Source organism: Sinocyclocheilus grahami, unplaced genomic scaffold, assembly GCF_001515645.1.
Source record: "Sinocyclocheilus grahami isolate Dianchi unplaced genomic scaffold, SAMN03320097.WGS_v1.1 scaffold55.1, whole genome shotgun sequence".
Taxonomy (NCBI): Eukaryota; Metazoa; Chordata; class Actinopteri; order Cypriniformes; family Cyprinidae; genus Sinocyclocheilus; species Sinocyclocheilus grahami.
The window spans coordinates 779,040-786,833 of record NW_015505234.1 but is presented as its reverse complement, the minus strand read 5'-3'; the positions used below and the strand labels follow the sequence as shown (position 1 = coordinate 786,833).

Sequence of the window (7,794 nt, the reverse complement as noted above, 5' to 3'; positions counted from 1 at the left end):
GTGGGTCAGACTTCCACATCTCTCATTTGTTGATCAGTAACTCAAAGGCTGTTGTATTTGTGTGAATTTCTGGTTGGCTCAATGTGTAAACAACTCAAAACCAATACGGCCCAAACTGCATCATTCCTTTCCGTTTGCTTTCCCACCACTCCTGCCTTCTGTTTGGTTTGTTTATCCCTCACAGTGAGTGCATGTAACAAATGAATGTCCAGTAAATTATTTGCCGTAGAATTTAGCTATGCTACTTTAAATGGATTTTGTGCATTTCTTATTTTCTTTTATATTACTCCAGTAACGGAACAAAAAACCTCTCTCTCTCTCTCTATATATGAAATGAATAAAACTTACTATATGAGCAGTCACTTTTAATGGCATTGTTTGATGAAATACTACTTATATCCATGTATGTTTCCGTATACTGGCTTTCTCTTATAAGTGAGTGTAGAGATTTATTGCAGGGATGCAAAGTATTATATTAGTCTTCAATTTGCTAAAATTCTAGATTATGTAGAGTGCTGCTATTCAATAAAGTACTGAAAAAGGATCAGTCACTGCATTTTTCAGCTTTTTTTCAGTCACTGGTTGTTGGAATGAACTGATTTTGAATGAATTGAAAAATGAAAATTTTTTCACTGTCACATTCAATTGTACATAGACAAATTATATAAAAATGTGTTTATTAATTTACAAATTTGCTTATGTGTACAAAAGTGGTTCTGATGAGACCTAAAGAATAGTCCAAATATAAACACACAACTTCAGCTCTTTTTCTAATTTCATATCCTATATTCTTTTATTATAACTAAGCTCACATCTGTCCCAATGTGACATTGGCCATTAAAATAGCAGAACATTAAAAAAATAACAATATATAAATAGTTCAGATTTACATGACATGTTTGACTGAGGTATTCCATACAAATTTAGTTGTACATTTGTACAACAATCTCCATTTTTAAGGAATTATTCCATACATGAAGTATTGGAGCAATGTCTAAAATTATGCCAACCCATACAATACCATACAATTAAAAGTCCTTGTGTTGAACAGTAACAGACAGAAATTTAAGTATCACTTAGGAGTTGCATGATCGCAATAGAAGTGCTCTGGCCAAATATATAGGTACCACAGAAAAGCGTTATCATTCCCCATGTGATCAGAAGATATCTGGGACAAAACAAAGCATAAAAACAAAAGGTTATTGTGAAAGTAAAAGAATAAGTATGAATTTTATTAAACATCAAAAACAGGATCCTAAAGCACTATGGTATTTATATCCCACTTCACTCACCTCATTGCAAGAGAAATTGACTCTGACTGCACCACAAATACTAGGCAAAGCCCTTTAATAAAAATGAATGCAAATGAACACAAAATTATATGAATATACACATGCTACCAAGATTCGCATTATACCAAAACGCACAGACACTGTTGTGAGAATCAAACTAAAACCATTATTCTTATTTAAACTGGTCATATCATGAGGAATATTTTTATAATCAGAATGTAATAATAATAATATAAAACACATGAAAAAAAATGTGAATGTGAATATTCATTTTTAATTTGATAAATTATGGCATACAGAAACACATTTTTTTTTTCAACACACATCATGTGGCATTGTAAAAGAAATCAAAAGACACAATTACCTGGAAATATAAAGATGAAGAAAGCACTGACTCCTCCGACAACACTGATCACTTTGCTAATGTCTGGATCAACCACTGCGATGAGAAGAGTGATTGTGACCCAGACTGTGGTCAAGGCAACACGGGTCCGGCTCTCGTAAGACTCTGTCACCGCTGTGTGTTTGTGTCGTCGCCGCAGCAGTGGATCCTGAATCACAGATCTACACACACAGACGTGTCACTTAATCTATAGATGTACAGTAACGCTTCTCCTAATAGCCATAAGACAGTTTGCTGTATACCTTCCAAGCAAGATAATGATGGGGTAGATGGTGATGATTGAGATTCCAAACAGCAGCCTGGCAACGATCATGGTCACATCACTCCCACTGTACGACATCAAAATATCAGGAGCAACGTTCTTCCCAAATGTCAGATACCCAAAGACTCCTACAAAATAGTCCTTGTTAACAGCTCATCTGTTAAACAATATGCTCATTAGTAAATGCATGTATGCCAGTCAACCATTACACTCTCCTTGATAAAAAAAAAAAAAAAAGTATGAGCCAAGAGGACTGTGGTCAGAAATATATAAAACCTTTAACCTCAGATCTGGCACAGCAACCAGTTCAGTAAATAATCAGAAATTAGAATCCTCAGAAATATTGTGTGAAATATAACTAGAAGAAGCTTTTAACGTTAAGACATTCAAGTCCACTTACAGGGCCAGGGACAACGTGAATGCAAAGAAGAGTTCAAACTTGTTTTTTCATTAAATTCACTTGAGTGCTCTTGAATTTAGTTACTTTAAAGAGGATTCAAATATGTGTACACACACTATTGTTCAAAATGTAATGAAGTAAAAAAAAAAATAAAGATTTTAAATTATTTTATTTTAAAATGTAATGTATTCCTGTGATGCAAAGCTGAATTTTCAGCAGCCATTACTCCAGTCATCAGTGTCACATGATCAGAAGTAAAGAGGATTCAAATATGTGTACACACACTATTGTTCAAAATGTAATGAAGTAAAAAAAAAAAATAAAGATTTTAAATTATTTTATTTTCAAATGTAATGTATTCCTGTGATGCAAAGCTGAATTTTCAGCAGCCATTACTCCAGTCATCAGTGTCACATGATCAGAAATCATTCTAATATGCTGCTTTGATAATAAGATTTTTTTTCTTCAGCAACAATGTTGAAAACAGTTGTGCTGCTTAATATTTTTGTGTAAACGTGGTATTTTTTTCAGGATGCTTTAAATACTAAGTTCAAATGCATTTATTTAAAATAGAATTGTTTAGTGCCACTTTTAATCAATGCGTCCTTACTCAAAAAAAAATCTTTACAATTTACAAATATATATATATATATATATATATATATATATATATATATATATATATATATAAACAAATAAACAAATTAAATAAAATAATATAAAAAATAGAGAAAAAAATGTATACAAATAAAAATATATATTTAAAAATGTTGTAAATATAAAAATAATACAAATAATATTTTGTTTTAAACTGCAATTGCAATTAAATAAAATTAAATAGTAATATATATATATATATATATATATATATATATATTTGCAAAATGCCATATATAAAATAAAATATATATATATATATATATATATATATGAACAAATTAACAAATTAAAATGGCTGTTAAAAGTGATTTGTAAAATTCAGCATTCACAACACAAATTTGTTAATGTACGTGAAGCATGATTCCATATGAAGTTTTGGTATTGAGTTTCGGTAAATAAGCTTTAATTACTGACCGGTGAGAGAGTAGATGATGAGGCAGATGAACATGGATATCACAGAGATGAAGACCCAGTGGGACAACTTCCTGTTCTCCATACTACTGTAGACAGCAATGCAGGCCTCATGGCACTGAAACAGACACAGTATCAGCAGCACAAGCACAGCTGTGTTCAAACATCTGATCTCCAGCACGCTTTGCCTGCACCGAAAAAAAGCTTTTCCTGTAATAACTAACTTTCTGCACTAGGCCATTTCTCACCGATTCCCCTGTTGCACAGATCGTTTCATATCTCCATTTCCCTCTTCTCTCCATTCCCGTCTTGTAATCAATCAGCTTCGGGCAGCGGACACAGAGTGATTCAGCGCTCTTCTGTTATGCCAGTGGACTTTTATTACATTTCTGACAATCCCCCAGCGTTGACAAATAAAACTCACCTCAAAGATGCACCATTTTTCACGCTTTGCATCTGACCTGACCTTAAATATTAATGCGAGAGCAAAAGCAATTTTGGCTTCCCCTCATTTGTGGACTGGAGTGATGATATTCAGTGAAAGAATTTCTCTTTTTTCCTCAAAGGTGAAATGGCAGCATGTTGAATAAAAGCAAGAAAACTCACCTGAAAGCCAAAGCAAATAGTCGGGATGACGCTGAACATCGAAGCCCACAAGCTTACTCTAAATAATAATACAAATAATGATAGTTAAGCAGGTGGCTTTACAGATAAAAGTTCCTGTGACCTTTTGCTTTCAGTTGAATGAGCCAATGACATTCTCTCAGCTACATTCTTTCAGCATGACAGTAAGTTTTGTTGAGGCACGGCAAGAGGAAAAGATGCTTCTGAAGATGCTGGGATCTTTTATACAATTTGCCACTAAATTTGAAAGCTGCATCACTCCACACTCACCCACTGCTGTAAAGAGGCGACAGATTGATCTCATGGACGGGCCTCATGTGGTATTTCACAGTGACGGCTACAGTGAGATACGTGGCAGCAAAAGTTCCTAGAACACTGAGCAAAAATAAATATCAAAAACTATTGATGAGAAAATAAATGCGGCTGACATAAAACAAATTATCTTGATGATGCGTGGGGAAGAAAGCTGTGCTTATTAGTCAAAGCAGAGGAGAGTCATTTTAAAGCTATTCAAAATGTTGTGCACTGTCACTGCAATTGACCATAAAAGTCCGAATGAAAAACAGAAGCAATAATACCACTTCATAAAATTCATGAAAGCACAATCACAGTCTTTTTAATTCACTTATTCGCAACTCTTTCCACCTAAACAGGCTTCCCACAGTCTTCAATCAAATTCCATGCCCTTTCCAAAAAAAACATTTTGACTAAGACCCAAAAGAATAATTTGTAAACTGTTGCACACAATTCACTAAAAAGAACCAGTTTAGAATCATTCACTCACAAATGGGACATCACTGTGACTTGTGAGTAAACGCCAATGTCTAACTGATGAAATACATCTTGAGCAGATCATAACTAGAAAAATAATCGCTATAGGAATTACCATTAAAACACAACTGTTAAAACTGAAAAAACTGTGCTTTCTGAACAAGGGTTATGCATTATTTATATACTATTACAGCAATTATTAATATTTTAAATTAGCTTTTATTTTTACATTTTCATTCATTAATATATTTTTAATTAATTTTAATTTTTAGTAATTGTGTTGTGCTTTTACAATTTTCATTCATTTTTTATTTCTATTTATTTTTTATTTCAGATTTAGTACTTTCTGTACCTACATTTATTTCAGTTAGTTGCCAAGCAACTTTTCTCATTTTCAAGTTTTTCATGTAATATTTATTTCAATGATCAGAAATGGCTTATAGTTTTAGTTAACAATAATAACACTGTTCTGAACAATACAGTCAAGAAAATAAGCAACAACAACAAAAACACTTACAGAATACAGTTCCTCACCTGGTATACTTCTGTATGCTGATCTCCTTTGGGACAGAGAGAGGGAAAATGAAGAAGAGACACAGGAGAAACGGGGCAAATCTGTGGTCTGTGTACCAGTAGTACGGCATCTCTGATTCTGGCAAGCCTGTGATTAACTCATATATATAGACACACACTGGGAGAAATGAATGGAGATGGATCAATGTGAGGATCTAATGGATAATGACTACTTTACAAAGACACTATATGAGCAATTAGTAATAATAAAAAGAGTTCAAAGTCCCATTAACGGCTTTATGTTGCTTACATTTCTGAAGCTGGTCAGCCACTATGACCAGAAAAGCAACAGATATGAAGAAGAGGTTGAAGACATAGCATATCTCACAGAGGTTGCCTATGGCAGGACCGCACACATCTCTGACCACAGCCTGATATGTGTTTTGTCCACTGATTGAAGACGAATAACCCAGGATGACAAGTCCACTGATCAGGAACACAAGAGAAATCTATTTAAATAAGACAAAATATATAATATCATGACCAGAGTTCAAATAAGTGGAAATATGTCATTCAGACTTCGTAGAGTTAACAATATGTATACACTGACCAAATAGTTCTCTCAAATGATCATTGGACACATTGGATAGATAATTTTTTTAGTGTGCATATAATCGATATAGTAGAAGCAACAGTGATGAAACCAGCTTAACTGAGTCATAAAATATTTAAAGAATCAGTGTTTCATTGTAGCAACCGCACAGAGTTACTTGCCATTTCCACAGTGACAGCTAAGTGAATTCCTCCAGCTTTCTCAAACGCCCAGGGAAAGATGAGAAGACCTGCACCGAGCCCAACTTCGCTCCGTTTGTGTCCAGAGAGGGCTTTGTTAAAAAGCTAATGCTTTCTTTAGCCAGCTCCTCCATGTTCGTCCCTGTTTGGATCACTCTCTGGGGGAAATCAAACTTTAGGTCAGGTGAATGAGGGGTGGGAGGTTGGCGTTTCAGGCCGATCAAACTCTCTTGATTAATTTACTGAAAAGCATTTGGGTTCATGCATTCATTTACAGCGGTACGACAACAATGTTACATAAAGACTTGTGTGAGTAAAATACGATCAGATTAAACAGTCATTGAGTAAGGTTGTTAAAAAAAATATTTAAATTCAAAATAAAAATACTAAAAATACTTTTTTTCAGCAGGGAACTGTTAAAAAGGATTACAGAGCTGTTAAATTTTCACTCATACATTTTTTGGAATACCCAGTGGGCGGTTGCATAAAGGCTAGTCTTAAGTTGGTCATCTAAATGTTTTCTTTAAGACTGATCATAACTTGTTTAAATCAGTTACATAAAAATGTAGATTGGTCTAACTTGAATCTCGAAAAAAAAAAAAAAAACATTTAACAGCGTGTGTTCCAGGGGTGGGGGTTTGGCACTGGTGCTACAGGCTCAATGTCACTCGTCTGGAGCCCAAGAAAATCACAAGCAAGGCTGGGAACTTTCCAGAAATGAGGGACAAGTGGAACATGTGACCTCCTTTATGACAAGATTTGGGAAATCCACTTAAGCACAGATAACTGGTCAGGGTTAGTTCCCATGTTCTTCATGTCATTAACCTCTATCAGGTTTCGTCACCTGGAAGGGACTGGTGACATTTTCACAGGCTATTCTTCCCATTAAAAATGGATCAGGAACGAGATTCAGAGGGGCTTCCCAGTGCCTATCACTTCTAATGGAATTAGTCGATTTCACACTGGCCTGAAGCAAAAGAGAAGGAACTACAGGACTGCTTAGCAGACAGTGTTGATCCGATTTAGAATGAAGAACACCAGCATTCAATTACAGGGAGCCGGTTGTGTGGGAAAGTCTGAAGAATGCTTTTTACCTTGGGAAACTCAATTTGTTATATTCCTTGCACTTTCAGTGATTCCCAATGCGGATTAAAAAGATAGCCTAATAAATGTTTGCAGATATATTTATCAAACAAATTCCATAAAAACAGTAATATTGTGAAATATGACCATTTAAAAATGTAATTGATTCATGCGATGAGTCTGCTGACAAAGCTGAATTTTCAGCAGCCATTACTCCAGTCTTCAGTGTCACTTGCTGAGTAAAAGTATTTCTTTCTCTTTTTTGAATCTTACTTGGCCCAAACTTTTGAATGATAGTGTACCACAAAAATATTAAGCAGCAAAAACTGTTTTCAACACTAATAATGAGAAATGATTTCTGAGCACCAAAGCAGCATATTAGAATGATTTCTGAAAGATCATGTGACACTAAAGACTAGAGTAATAGCTGCTAAAAAAATTCAGCTTCACAGGAATAAACATTATTTTTTAAAATAAAGAATGTGCATTTAATTCTAATTTAATTAAAGGTGTTTGTAACCCGTTAGAAAGATATATGACAGCACATATCTTTGTGTGTGGTGTAATGAAGATAAACACAAAA

General features: G+C 34.3%; 1 pseudogene; it reads right to left on the bottom strand.

The window, feature by feature from the left end:
* Window positions 1–719: 719 nt before the first annotated feature.
* On the bottom strand, window positions 720–6,317 carry LOC107583906 (putative sodium-coupled neutral amino acid transporter 8; annotated as a pseudogene).
* Window positions 6,318–7,794: the final 1,477 nt, after the last annotated feature.